Genomic DNA, 15,285 nt, shown 5'->3' with positions numbered 1-15,285 from the left:
GTGGGAATCAAATTGTAATACCATGACATTTCAGAGTTATGAGGGGAAAAAAATAAATTATTTTAAGAATAATATACTATTTTTAGTCTTACAATTTTTTTTTGTAAATTTCAGAGGAACGAGGGAGAAAAAAAGACATAATTTTGAGAATAATTTGCAACAAGTAGTGTAATAATACAAAAAAATATGTAAATTTGACCATGACAAATATTATAAATTAACTATTTTACACAACTTATGTCATGTATTTTTTTTAAATCTGAAAAAAGTTTAAATATGATGAGAAAAAGGTGACTTAGCAAGATTATTGTAATAGTATGATGATCACAAAGTGGAAATGTACAACATTTTAAGAATATATAGAGTACAGTGCAGTTGTGGGCAGTTTTTATCTCATAAGTCCGACATTCTATCTCGTAACTGTGATTATTCTGTCTTATAATTAGGAATTTTATTTCATCATTTTGACTTTTTTTTAATCTCATAATTTCAACTTTTTATTTAATAATTTTAACTTTTATCACGTTATTTCAGCTTTTTATTTAATCATATCAATTTATCAAATGATTATGACTTTTCCTCTTATAATTTCTACTTTTTTATCTCATAATTATGACTTTTTATCTCATAAATATGACTTTTTATTTCATTTTCTTTAATCTTATAATTCAGACTTTCTTATCTTATAATTATTACTTTTATCTCATACTTAATAACGTAATTTCTATTTTATCTCAAAATGAAAAAACATTTTATCACATAATTTCGACTTTTTATCTCATAAATAGGACTTATTTCGTAATTTCTTTTGTTATCTCAAAAGGTAATTTTTTTATCGCATAATTTAACCCTTTTGTCTCAAATAGGACTTATTTAATAATTAGGACTTTTTCTAACATAATTTCCCCTTTTTCTCATAATTTCGACTTCATCTCATAAATATGACTTTATATTTCATATTTATAACGTCCTTACCTCGTAATTTAGATGTTTTTAATCTATTAGATTTTACTTTCTATCTCATCATTACAAGTTTGTATCTCATAATTATCCATCCACCCAACTTCTTTTGCTTATCCGAGGTCGGGTCGCGGGGGCAGCAGCCTATGCAGGGAAGCCCATACTTCCCTCTCCCCAGCCACTTCATCCAGCTCCTCCCGGGGGATCAACTTTTTAAACTTATAATTATTACTTTTTATTCTCTTATTATTTTTATCTCATAATTTCAACTTTTTTAAAATCATAAATCTGACTTTTAGCTAAGTGCCAGGCTTTAATTTAAGATGTGTAGTGAAGCCTCCTTTCAAATAAACAACAACCACCTTTCCCCCCTCTTGTATTTATTCCATAAATTAGTGGGAATCAAATTGTAATACTACGACATTTCAGAGTTATGAGGGGAAAAAAATTAATTATTTTAAGAATAATATACTGTTTTTAGTCTTACAAAAAAAATTTATACATTTCAGAGGAACGAGGGAGAAAAAAAGACATAATTTTGAGAATAATTTGCAACAAATAGTGTAATAATACCAAAAAAATTTGTAAATTTGACCATGAAAAATATTATAAATTAACTATTTTACACAACTTATGTCATGTATTTTTTTTAAATCTGAAAAAAGTTTAAATATGATGAGAAAAAGGTGACTTAGCAAGATTATTGTAATAGTATGATGATCACAAAGTGGAAATGTACAACATTTTAAGAATATATAGAGTACAGTGCAGTTGTGGGCAGTTTTTATCTCATAAGTCCGACATTCTATCTCGTAACTGTGATTATTCTGTCTTATAATTATGACTTTTATTTCATCATTTTGATTTTTTTTTTATCTCATAATTTCAACTTTTTATTTAATAATTTTAACTTTTATCACGTAATTTCAGCTTTTTATTTAATCATTTCAATTTATCTAATGATTATGAATGTTCCTCTCATAATTTCAACTTTTTTATTTCATAATTATGACTTTTTATCCCATAAATATGACTTTTTATTTCATTTTCTTTAATCTCATAATTCTGACTTTCTTATTTTATAATTATTACTTTTATCTCATACTTAATAACGTAATTTCTATTTCATCTCAAAATTAAAAAACATTTTATCACATAATTTCGATTTTTTTATCTCATAAATAGGACTATTTCGTAATTTCTTTTGTTATCTCAAAAGGTAATTTTTTTTATCGCATAATTTAACCCTTTTATCTCAAATAGGACTTATCTAATAATTTGGACTTTTTCGAACATAATTTCCACTTTTTCTCATAATTTCGACTTCATCTCATGAATATGACTTTATATTTCATATTTATAACTTCCTTATCTCGTAATTTTGATTTTTTTAATCTGTTAGATTTGACTTTCTATCTCACAGTTACCTGTCCAGTGGCTTTGTCCCGGTTAATTGTGCATTGTGTTGCTCCGCTCCTTCTGAGTGCGTCTTTTGTTCTCTGCTCTTTTTGAGTGCGTCTTTTGTTCTCCGCTCCTTTTGAGTGCGTCTTTTGTTATTTTTCCACTCATCGTGAGTGCTCTTTTGTTATTTAACATTGTTAGTTTTTGGAAACGGTTTCATCTCTCCTGTGGAGTCCTAACACGGCGCAGCCAGTCCTATAAGTAATACACTCAAAGTTAGAAAGATTGCGGTCGTTGGGGTCCATAAAATATCGCTCATGTTAGTCTCGCGATCGCCTTTTAAAGAAATCTTTTTTTTTTTTACTTTTAAAAAAAAGTTGTAATTTTAAAAATGTTTACCAAAAGAAATTTCTAGTTTACACAACTTATGTCATAGTATTTTTTTAAATCAGAAAAAAGTTTAAATTTGATGAGGAAAAAGGTGACTTTGCAAGATTATTGTAATAGTATGATGATCACAAAGTGGAAATGTACAACGCTTTAAGAATATATAAAGTACAGTGCCGTTATGGGCAGTTTTTATCTCATAAGTTCGACATTATATCTCATAATTGTGACTTTTATTTAAGAATTTTGACTTTCTTATCTCATAATTTCAACTTTTTATTTAATAATTGTAAATTGTATCACATTTCAACTTTCCATTTAATAATTTTAACATTTATCTAATAATTATGACTTTTCCTCTCTTAATTTCTAATTTCTTATCATAATTTAGACTTTTTATCTCATAAATATGACTTTTTATTTTATTTATAACTTCCCTATCTCATTATTTAATTTTCTTTTGTCTCATAATTCTGACTTTCTTAACTTATAATTATTACTTTTATCTCATACTTAATAACGTAATTTCTATTTTACCTCAAAATAAAAAACATTTTCTCACATAATTTCGACTTTTTATCTCATAAATAGTACTTGCTTCGTAATTTCTATTTTGTTATCTCAAAATGTGATTTTTTTTATCGCATAATTTAACCTTTTTATCTCAAATAGGACTCATCTAATAATTAGGACTTTTTCTAACATAATTTCCACTTTTTCTCCTGAATATGACTTTATATTTTATATTTATAACTTCCTTATCTCGTAATTTAGATTGTTTTAATCTGTTAGATTTGATTTTCTATATCATCATTACAAGTTTGTATCTCATAATTATGACTTTCTTAACTTATAATTATTACTTTTTATTCTCTTATTATTTTTATCTCATAATTTCAACTTTTTAAAAATCATAAATCTGACTTTTAGCTAAGTGCCAAGCTTACATTTAAGATGTGTAGTGAAGCCTTCTTTAAAATAAACAACAACCACCCTCCCTCTTTCCTTTTCTTTGATGTTTTTAATATTGTTTACATTTGTTTTTTCACATACCAAAAATACAGAATTGAAGAATGTATTGATTTTTCAAAATAAACTACGGTACTGTCATTGTATGATGAAATTTAAATTTTAAAATATTTAACCAACAAACTATTTTACACAATACTTGTAAATAAAATAGAAAAGAAACAAAGCAAATATTTTTTAGGAAGTTTTTCGGTGTTTTTAATAATGTTAAATGTGTTATTTCGCACACAAAAATAAATAAATAACTGAGCAATTTATTGATTGTGCAAAAATATAGCACGGTAATAAAATGATGACTAGAAGGTTTTTATTTTGAAACATTTCACCCAAAAACTATTTTACGTAACTTATGTAGAAAAAAAAATTAAAAAATTAAAAATTACTTTTTTTTACGAAAGTTCTTCAATGTTTTTATTAATAATGTTATATTTGTTATTTTGCACAAAAAAATAGACATATATTATATATATAAAACATGCGGCAAATTAAGTTGGGTTGAAAAGTATAAAAATTGTGAGATGAATTAAGAAGTGTACTAAAGTTGTGTATGGGGGCACAAACTGAAGAATGTTGTTCAATTAGTCAGAATCATGAAAAGCTAAGTCGTTGTCAGCAGGATTCGAACCTGCGCGGGGAGACTCCAATGGATTTCTAGTCCATCGCCTTAACCGCTCGGCCACGACAACTGAGCCCTGCATTGTGTGGATTTCTAAGCGCCAGGGTTTGATTTAAGATGTGTTGTGAAGCCTCTTTAAAAAAAAAAAAAAAAAAAAAAAAAAACACCCTCACTTTTTCCCCCCTATTGAATTTATTCCATAGATTAATGGGAATCAAGTTGTGATACTAATCATTTAAAATCAATAAAGTCCAGTCCAGTGTTGATGCTTCACTCGCCCCCAAGGATGTTTTCCACTCGCTTGGCGCTTACTTGTGATGGTCATTCCCCGTCTTGGCTCCACTCACAGTTAGCTGTCCAGTGGCTTTGTCCAGGTTAATTGTGCATTGTGTTGCTCCGCTCCTTCTGAGTGCGTCTTTTGTTCTCCGCTCCTTCTGAGTGCGTCTTTTGTTATTTTTCCACTCATCGTAAGTGCTCTTTTGTTATTGAACATTGTTAATTTTTGGAAACGGTTTCATCTCTGCTGTGGAGTCCTAACACGGTGTAGCCAGTCGTATAAGTAATACACTCAAAGTTAGAAAGATTGCGGTCGTTGGGGTCCATAAAATATCGCTCATGTTAGTCTCGCGATCGCCTTTTAAAGAAATCTTTTTTTTTTTACTTTAAAAAAAAAGTTGTAATTTTAAAAATGTTTACCAAAAGAAATTTCTAGTTTACACAACTTATGTCATAGTATTTTTTTTTAATCAGAAAAAAGTTTAAATATGATGAGAAAAAGGTGACTTTGCAAGATTATTGTAATAGTATGATGATCACAAAGTGGAAATGTACAACGCTTTAAGAATACATAAAGTACAGTGCCGTTATGGGCAGTTTTTATCTCATAAGTTTGACATTATATCTCATAATTGTGACTTTTATTTAAGAATTTTGACTTTCTTATCTTATAATTTCAAGTTTTTATTTAATAATTGTAACTTTTATCACATCATTTCAACTTTCCATTTAATAATTTTAACTTTTATCTAATAATTATGACTTTTCCTCTCTTAATTTCTAATTTCTTATCATAATTTAGACTTTTTATCTCATAAATATGACTTTTTATTTTATTTATAACTTCCCTATCTTATTATTTAATTTTCTTTTGTCTCATATTTCTGACTTTCTTAACTTATAATTATTACTTTTATCTCATACTTAATAACGTAATTTCTATTTTATCTCAAAATAAAAAACATTTTCTCACATAATTTTGACTTTTTATCTCATAAATAGTACTTGCTTCTTAATTTCTATTTTGTTATCTCAAAATGTGATTTTTTTTTTAATCGCATAATTTAACCTTTTTATCTCAAATAGGACTTATGTAATAATTAGGACTTTTTCTAACATAATTTCCACTTTTTCTCATAATTTCGACTTCATCTCATGAATATGACTTTATATTTCATATTTATAACGTCCTTATCTCGTAATTTAGATTTTTTTAATCTGTTAGATTTGACTTTCTATCTCACAGTTACCTGTCCAGTGGCTTTGTCCCGGTTAATTGTGCATTGTGTTGCTCCGCTCCTTCTGAGTGCGTCTTTTGTTCTCTGCTCTTTTTGAGTGCGTCTTTTGTTCTCCGCTCCTTCTGAGTGCGTCTTTTGTTATTTTTCCACTCATCGTGAGTGCTCTTTTGTTATTTAACATTGTTAGTTTTTGGAAACGGTTTCATCTCTCCTGTGGAGTCCTAACACGGCGTAGCCAGTCCTATAAGTAATACACTCAAAGTTAGAAAGATTGCGGTCGTTGGGGTCCATAAAATACCGCTCATTTTTTACTTTAAAAAAAAAGTTGTAATTTTAAAAATGTTTACCAAAAGAAATTTCTAGTTTACACAACTTATGTCATAGTATTTTTTTTAAATCAGAAAAAAGTTTAAATTTGATGAGGAAAAAGGTGACTTTGCAAGATTATTGTAATAGTATGATGATCACAAAGTGGAAATGTACAACGCTTTAAAAATATATAAAGTACAGTGCCGTTATGGGCAGTTTTTATCTCATAAGTTCGACATTATATCTCATAATTGTGACTTTTATATAAGAATTTTGACTTTCTTATCTCATAATTTCAACTTTTTATTTAATAATTGTAAATTGTATCACATTTCAACTTTCCATTTAATAATTTTAACTTTATCTAATAATTATGACTTTTCCTCTCTTAATTTCTACTTTCTTATCATAATTTAGACTTTTTATCTCATAAATATGACTTTTTATTTTTTTTATAACTTCCCTATCTCATTATTTAATTTTCTTTTGTCTCATAATTCTGACTTTCTTAACTTATAATTATTACTTTTATCTCATACTTAATAATGTAATTTCTATTTTATCTCAAAATAAAAAACATTTTATCACATAATTTCGACTTTTTATCTAATAAATAGTACTTGCTTCGTAATTTCTATTTTGTTATCTCAAAATGTGATTTTCTTTTATCGCATAATTTAACCTTTTTATCTCAAATAGGACTTATCTAATAATTAGGACTTTTTCTAACATAATTTCCACTTTTTCTCATAATTTCGACTTCATCTCATGAATATGACTTTATATTTCATATTTATAACTTCCTTATCTCGTAATTTAGATTTTTTTTAATCTGTTAGATTTGACTTTCTATCTCATCATTACAAGTTTGTATCTCATAATTATGACTTTCTTAACTTATAATTATTACTTTTTATTCTCTTATAATTTTTATGTCATAATTTCAACTTTTTTAAAATCATAAATCTGACTTTTAGCTAAGTGCCAGGCTTTAATTTAGGATGTGTAGTGAAGCCTTTTTTTTTTTTAAATTAACAACAACCACCCTCCCTCTTTCCTTTTCATTGATGTTTTTAATATTGTTTACATTTGTTATTTCACATACAAAAAATACAGAATTGAGGAATGTATTGATTTTTCAAAATACACTACAGTCATTGTATGATGAAATTTAAATTTCAAAATATTTAACCAACAAACTATTTTACATAATAATTGTCAATAAGATAGAAAAGAAACAAAGCAAATATTTTTTTAAGGAAGTTTTTCGATGTTTTTAATAATGTTAAATTTGTTATTTCGCAGAAAAAAAAAAATAAATAACCGAGCAATTTATTGATTGTGCAAAAATATAGCACAGTAATTAAATGATGACTAGAAGGCTTTTATTTTGAAACATTTCACCAAAAAACTATTTTACCTAACTGATGTACAAAAAAACAAAGATAACTTTTTTTAAAGAAAGTTCTTCAATGTTTTTATTAATAATGTTAAATGTGTTATTTTGCACAAAAAATAGACATATATTATATATACAAAACATGTGTCAAATTAAATTCAAGTTAGGTTGAAAAGTATAAAAATTGTGAGATGAATTAAGAAGTGTACTAAAGTTTTGTATGGGGGCACAAGCTGAAGAATGATGTTCAATTAGTCAGAATCATGAAAAGCTAAGTCGTTGTCAGCAGGATTCGAACCTGCGCGGGGAGACCCCAATGGATTTCTAGTCCATCGCCTTAACCGCTCGGCCACGACAACTGAGCCCTGCATTGTGTGGATTTCTAAGCGCCAGGCTTTGATTTAAGATGTGTAGTGAAGCCTTTTAAAAAAACCAATAAAATAAAATAAAATAAAACAGCCTCACTTTTCCCCCCCCATTGAATTTATTCCATAGATTAATGGGAATCAAATTGTGATGCTAATCATTTAAAATCAATAAAGTCCAGTCCAGTGTCGATGCTTCACTCGCCCCCAAGGATGTTTTCCACTCGCTTGGCGCTTACTTGTGATGGTCATTCCCCATCTTGGCTCCACTCACAGTTACTTGTCCAGTGGCTTTGTCCAGGTTAATTGTGCATTGTGTTGCTCCGCTCCTTCTGAGTGCGTCTTTTGTTCTCCGCTCCTTTTGAGTGCGTCTTTTGTTCTCCCCTCCTTTTGAGTGCGTCTTTTGTTATTTTTCCACTCATAGTGAGTGCTCTTTTGTAATTGAACACTGTTAATTTTTGGAAACGGTTTCATCTCTGCTGTGGAGTCCTAACACGGTGTAGCCAGTCCTATAAGTAATACACTCAAAGTTAGAAAGATTGCGGTCGTTGGGGTCCATAAAATATCGCTCATGTTAGTCCCGCGATCGCCTTCTAAAGAAATCCTTTTTTTTTAACTTAAAAAAAAAGTTGTAATTTGAATAATGTTTATCAAAAGAAATGTCTAGTTTACACAACTTATGTCATAGTAATATGTATTTTTTTTTATTTAGAAAAAAGTTTAAATATGATGAGAAAAAGGTGACTTTGCAAGATTATTGTAATAGTGTGATGATCACAAAGTGGAAATGTACAACGCTTTAAGAATATATAAAGTATGGGCAGTTTTTATCTCATAAGTTTGACATTATATCTCATAATTGTGACTTTTATTTAAGAATTTTGACTTTCTTATCTCATAATTTCAACTTTGTATTCAATAATTTTAACTTTTATCACATCATTTCAACTTTCCAATTAATAATTTTAACTTTTATCTAATAATTATGTGTTTTCCTCTCTTAATTTCTACTTTCTTATCATAATTTAGACTTTTTATCTCATAAATATGACTTTTTATTTAATTTATAACTTCCCTATCTCATTATTTAAATTTCTTTTGTCTCATAATTCTGACTTTCTTAACTTATAATTATTACTTTTATCTCATACTTAATAACGTAATTTGTATTTTATCTCAAAATAAAAAACATTTTATCACATAATTTCGACTTTTTTTCTCATAAATAGGACTTGTTTCGTAATTTCTGTTTTGTTATCTCAAAATGTGATTATTTTTTTTTAATCGCATAATTTAACCTTTTTATCTCAAATAGGACTTATCTAATAATTAGGACTTTTTCTAACATAATTTCCACTTTTTCTCATGAATATGACTTTATATTTTATATTTATAACTTCCTTATCTCATAATTTAGATTGTTTTAATCTGTTAGATTTGATTTTCTATATCATCATTACAAGTTTGTATCTCATAATTATGACTTTCTTAACTTATAATTATTACTTTTTATTCTCTTATTATTTTTATCTCATAGTTTACACTTTTTTAAAATCATAAATCTGACTTTTAGCTAAGTGCCAGGCTTTAATTTAAGATGTGTAGTGAAGCCTTCTTTAAAATAAACAACAACCACCCTCCCTCTTTCTTTTTCATTGATGTTTTTAATATTGTTTACATTTGTTATTTCACATACAAAAAATACAGAATTGAGGAATGTATTGATTTTTCAAAATAAACTACAGTCATTATATGATGAAATTTAAATTTCAAAATATTTAACCAACAAACTATTTTACATAATAATTGTCAATAAGATAGAAAAGAAACAAGGCAATTATTTTTTTAAGGAAGTTTTTCGATGTTTTTAATAATGTTAAATTTGTTATTTCGCACAAAAAAATAAATAAATAACCGAGCAATTTATTGATTGTGCAAAAATATAGCACAGTAATAAAATGATGACTAGAAGGCTTTTATTTTGAAACATTTCACCAAAAAACTATTTTACCTAACTGATGTACAAAAAAACAAAGATAACTTTTTTTTAAAGAAAGTTCTTCAATGTTTTTATTAATAATGTTAAATGTGTTATTTTGCACAAAAAATAGACTTATATTGTATATATAAAACATGTGTCAAATTAAATTCAAGTTAGATTGAAAAGTATAAAAATTGTGAGATGAATTAAGAAGTGTACTAAAGTTGTGTATGGGGGCACAAACTGAAGAATGATGTTCAATTAGTCAGAATCATGAAATACTAAGTCGTTGTCGGCAGGATTCGAACCTGCGCGGGGAGACCCCAATGGATTTCTAGTCCATCGCCTTAACCGCTCGGCCACAACAACTGAGCCCTGCATTGTGTGGATTTCTAAGCGCCAGGCTTTGATTTAAGATGTGTAGTGAAGCCTCTTAAAAAATAATAATAATAAAAAAACACCCTCACTTTTTACCCCCTATTGAATTTATTCCATAGATTAATGGGAATCAAATTGTGATGCTAATCATTTAAAATCAATAAAAGTCCAGTCCAGTGTCGATGCTTCACTCGCCCCCAAGGATGTTTTCCACTCGCTTGGCGCTTACTTGTGATGGTCATTCCCCATCTTGGCTCCACTCACAGTTACCTGTCCAGTGGGGTTGTCCCGGTTAATTGTGCATTGTGTTGCTCCGCTCCTTCTGAGTGCGTCTTTTGTTCTCTGCTCCTTCTGAGTGCGTCTTTTGTTATTTTTCCACTCATCGTGAGTGCTCTTTTGTTATAAAAAATTGTTAGTTTTTGGAAACGGTTTCATCTCTGATGTGGAGTCCTAACACGGTGTAGCCAGACCTATAAGTAATACACTCAAAGTTAGAAAAATTGCGGTCGTTTCGCTCATTTTAGTCTCGCGATCGCCTTCTAAATAAATCCTTTTTTTTTTAGTTAAAAAAAAAAAAAGTTGTAATTTTAAATATGTTTACCAAAACAAATTTCTACTTTACACAACTTATGTCATAGTAATATATATATTTTTTAAATCAGAAAAAAAGTTTAAAATGATGAGAAAAAGGTGGCTTTGCAAGATTATAGTAATAGTATGATGATCACAAAGTGGAAATGTACAACGCTTGAAGAATATATAAAGTACAGTGCCGTTATGGGCAGTTTTTATCTCATAAGTTTGACATTATATCTCATAATTGTGACTTTTATTTAAGAATTTTGACTTTCTTATCTCATAATTTCAACTTTTGATTTAATCATTTTAACATTCATCACATAACTTCAACTTACCATTTAATAATTTTAACTTGTATCTAACAATTATGACTTTTCCTCTCTTAATTTCTACTTTCTTATCATAATTTTGACTTTTTATCTAATGAATATGAATTTTTATTTCATCTATCTCATTTTTTAAATTGTTTAGAGCGTTTTCTATTCGGGCTCCAGCACTATGGAATGCCCTCCCGATAACAGTTAGAGATGCTACCTCAGTAGAAACATTTAAGTCCCATCTCAAAACTCATTTGTATACTCTAGCCTTTGAATAGCCCCCCTTTTTTAGACCAGTTGATCTGCCGTTTCTTTTCTTTTCTCCTCTGCTCCCCCCTATCCTTTGTGGAGGGGAAGACACACAGATCCGGTGGCCATGGATGGGGTGCTGGCTGTCCGGGGTCGGGACCCGGGGTGGACCGCTCGCCTGTATATCGGTTGGGAACATCTCTGCGCTGCTGACCCGTCTCCGCTCGGGATGGTTTCCTGCTGACCCCACTGTGGACTGGACTCTTACTGTTATGCTGGATCCACTATGGACTGGACTCTCACAATATTATGTTAGACCCACTCGACATCCATTGCATTCGGTCTCCCTAGAGGGGGGGGGTTACCCACATATGCGGTCCTCTCCAAGGTTTCTCATAGTCATTCACATCGACGTCCCACTGGGGTGAGTTTTTCCTTGCCCTTATGTGGGCTATACCGAGGATGTCGTTGTGGCTTGTGCAGCCCTTTGAGACACTTGTGATTTAGGGCTGTATAAATAAACATTGATTGATTGATTGATTGTTTTTGTCTCATAATTCTGACTTTCTTAACTTATAATTATTTCTTTTATCTCATAATTTAAACTTTCTTATATCATAATTCTGACTTATTTTTGTTATTTCTATTTTGTTTTCTCAAAATAAAAATATTTGTTATCACATAAATTTGACTTTTTATCTCAAATAGGACTTATCTAATAATTAAGACTTTTTCTCCTAATTTCGACTTGATCTCATAAATATGACTTTATATTTCATATTTATAACTTCTTTATCTCGTAATTTAGATTTTTTTTTAATATATTGTATTTGACTTTCTATTTCATCATTACAAGTTTTTATCTCATAATTATGATTTTAACTTACTACTTTTATCTCATAATTTCAACTTTTTTATATCATAATTCTGATTTATTTCGTAATTTCTATTTTATATCAAAATTAAATATTTTATCACATAATTTCGACTTTTTATCTCATAAATATGACTTATCTAAAAATTATGACTTTCTATCATAACTTCAACTTTCTTTTTTCATAATTCTGACTTTTCATCTCAAATATGACTTTATTTCATATTTATAATTTTCTTATCTCACAATTTTGATTTTTGTGATCTATTAGATTTGACTTTCTATCTCAAGTTTTGATCTCATAACTGGACTTTTATTATCTCATAATTTTTCCAGTTTTACCTCATAACTATTATTTTTTATCTAATAATTATGATTGTTTTCATCTCATAATTTTTACTGTTTTACCTCATTTTAAAATGTTTGTCTCATAGTTTTGACTATTTATAATCTCATAATTATGACTTTTTATCTCACAATTCCAACAATGCATACTGTGAGTGTTAGTGATTGCTATTAAATGGAAAAAAGGATTAAATTAACACAGACAGCAGCAGTTTTATTTATTTTTTTAACGGTGCTGAGACCAAGGAAACTACTCCGCAGGTGGTCGGCCTGAGTGCGGAATCAGCACAAATATGTTCAGGAAAGAAAAAAGAACACACTAACGAGACAAGAAACACAAATACTAGGTTGGTTTTATTCCAAATTCGACTAGCAAATTCAAGTTTTTGTTGAAAAGTAATAATTTAAAGAAAAATGTATTTAAAAACCATAAAATCACACAAAGATGCAAATATGAGACAAATACTTTAAAAAAAAAGGAATAAAGTAGAAATATTATGAATTTTTTTTTTTTTTACCATTTACTGAAATTAAATAAAGATAGCACAGAAATACAGTGCTAATCCGACACAAAAAAACCAACTGTTTTTGAGAATTTTTTTTAAAACAACGTATTAATTGTGGTTTTATCAGTCGTAATGTAACCATTTTGCATACAATTAAATAAAATCATATTACAAGAAAAAGTTGTAATTTTATCGGAAAAAAAGTCAGATTTTTTTTTGTGGAGTCGTAGTGGAAGATGTATTCGTCTATTTAAAAAAAAAAAAAGTCAGAATGTATCATGAGTTATGAGTAATTATACTTTTATTAGTACTGAGTTATTACTATTAGTTGTATAGTATTGAGTTTTAGCAATACTATTAGTAGTATTTTATGAGTTATAATACTATTTTTAGTAGTGCGGTATTATGAGTTAATTATTAGTAATATAGTATTATGAGTAATTATACTGTTATTAGTACTATATTATGAGTTGTATTACTATTATTAGTTTTATAATATTAAGTTATAAAAATACTATTAGTAGTATTTTAAGAGTTATACTATTTTTAGTACCATAGTATTATGAGTTATAGTTATTTATTAATAATATAGTATTGGGTAATTATAATTTTATTAGTACTAAAATAATATATAATACTATTATTAGTTGTATTGAGTTAGTATTTGTATTTAGTTCTAATAATACTATTAGAACTATATTATGAGTTATATTATTTTTAGTAGTATAGCATTATGACAATACTATTACTAGTAGTAAAATATTATGAGTTATACTATTATTAGTAGTCGTATAGTATTTTCCGTTAACAATATTATTAGTAGCATTGATTTATGAGCAATTATACATTTTAGTAATAGTATTATAAGTTATAATACTATCATTTGTAGTAAAGTATTCTCAGTTATATCATTAGTAGTAGTAAAGTTTTCTGAGTTATATTAGGAGTAGTATGGTATGAGTTATATTAGTAGTAGTATGGTATGAGTTATAATACTATCAGTAGTATAGTATTATGAGTTATATTATTATTATTAGTCGTATAGTATTATGATTTATAATACTATTAGTATAGTATGAGTTATAATGCTATTATTATTAGTATAGTATTATGATTTATAATACTATTAATATAGTATGAGTTATAATACTATTTTAGTATAGTATTATGAGTTATAATGCTATTATTATTAGTATAATATTATGATTTATAATACTATTATTAGTATAGTCTTATGAGTTATAATACTATTATTAGTATAGTATTATTACTTTTAATGATATTATTAGTATAGTATTATTAGTATAGTATTATGACTTATACTATTATTAGTCTCCTCTCTGAGCTTCCACCTTACCGTGGTAGAGGAGTTTGCGTGTCCCAATGATCCTAGGAGCTATGTTGTCCGGGGGTTTCTATGCCCCCTGGTAGGGTCTCCCAAGACAAACTGGTCCTAGGTGAGGGATCAGACAAAGAGCAGCTCGAAGACCTCTATGAGGAACACTAACAAAGGACCCAGATTTCCCTCGCCCGGACGCGGGTCACCGGGGCCCCCCTCTGGAGCCAGGCCCGGAGGTGGGGCACGATGGCGAGCGCCTGGTGGCCGGGCCTGTCCCCATGGGGCCCGGCCGGGCACAGCCCGAAGAGGCAACGTGGGTCCCCCCTCCAATGGGCTCACCACCCATAGCAGGGGCCATAGAGGTCGGGTGCAGTGTGAGCTGGGCGGCAGCCGAGGGCAGGGCACTTGGCGGTCCGATCCTCGGCTACATAAGCTGGCTCTTGGGACGTGGAACGTCACCTCGCTGGGGGGGAAGGAGCCTGAGCTAGTGCGTGAGGTGGAGAAGTTCCGGCTAGATATAGTCAGACTCACTTCGACGCACAGCAAGGGCTCTGGAACCAGTTCTCTTGAGAGGGGCTGGACTCTCTTCCACTCTGGCGTTGCCGGCAGTGAGAGGCGACGGGCTGGGGTGGCAATTCTTGTTGCCCCTCGGCTCAAAGCCTGCACGTTGGAGTTCAACCCGGTGGACGAGAGGGTAGCTTCCCTCCGCCTTCGGGTGGGGGGACGGGTCCTGACTG

General features: G+C 29.5%; 3 non-coding genes across 3 annotated transcripts; all 3 read right to left on the bottom strand.

The window, feature by feature from the left end:
* Positions 1 to 4,381: 4,381 nt before the first annotated feature.
* trnas-aga (transfer RNA serine (anticodon AGA)) lies at positions 4,382 to 4,463 on the bottom strand. The gene has a single exon. It is a non-coding gene; the product is annotated as a tRNA-Ser (tRNA).
* A 3,429-nt stretch (positions 4,464 to 7,892) lies between these two features.
* On the bottom strand, positions 7,893 to 7,974 carry trnas-aga (transfer RNA serine (anticodon AGA)). The gene has a single exon. It is a non-coding gene; the product is annotated as a tRNA-Ser (tRNA).
* A 2,274-nt stretch (positions 7,975 to 10,248) lies between these two features.
* On the bottom strand, positions 10,249 to 10,330 carry trnas-aga (transfer RNA serine (anticodon AGA)). The gene has a single exon. It is a non-coding gene; the product is annotated as a tRNA-Ser (tRNA).
* Between the last annotated feature and the right edge of the window lie 4,955 nt (positions 10,331 to 15,285).

The sequence above is a fragment of the Nerophis lumbriciformis genome, linkage group LG20 (assembly GCF_033978685.3).
Source record: "Nerophis lumbriciformis linkage group LG20, RoL_Nlum_v2.1, whole genome shotgun sequence".
NCBI classification, from domain to species: domain Eukaryota; kingdom Metazoa; phylum Chordata; class Actinopteri; order Syngnathiformes; family Syngnathidae; genus Nerophis; species Nerophis lumbriciformis.
Note: the sequence above shows the minus strand (reverse complement) of the source record. Positions and strands in the feature narration are given on the sequence as shown.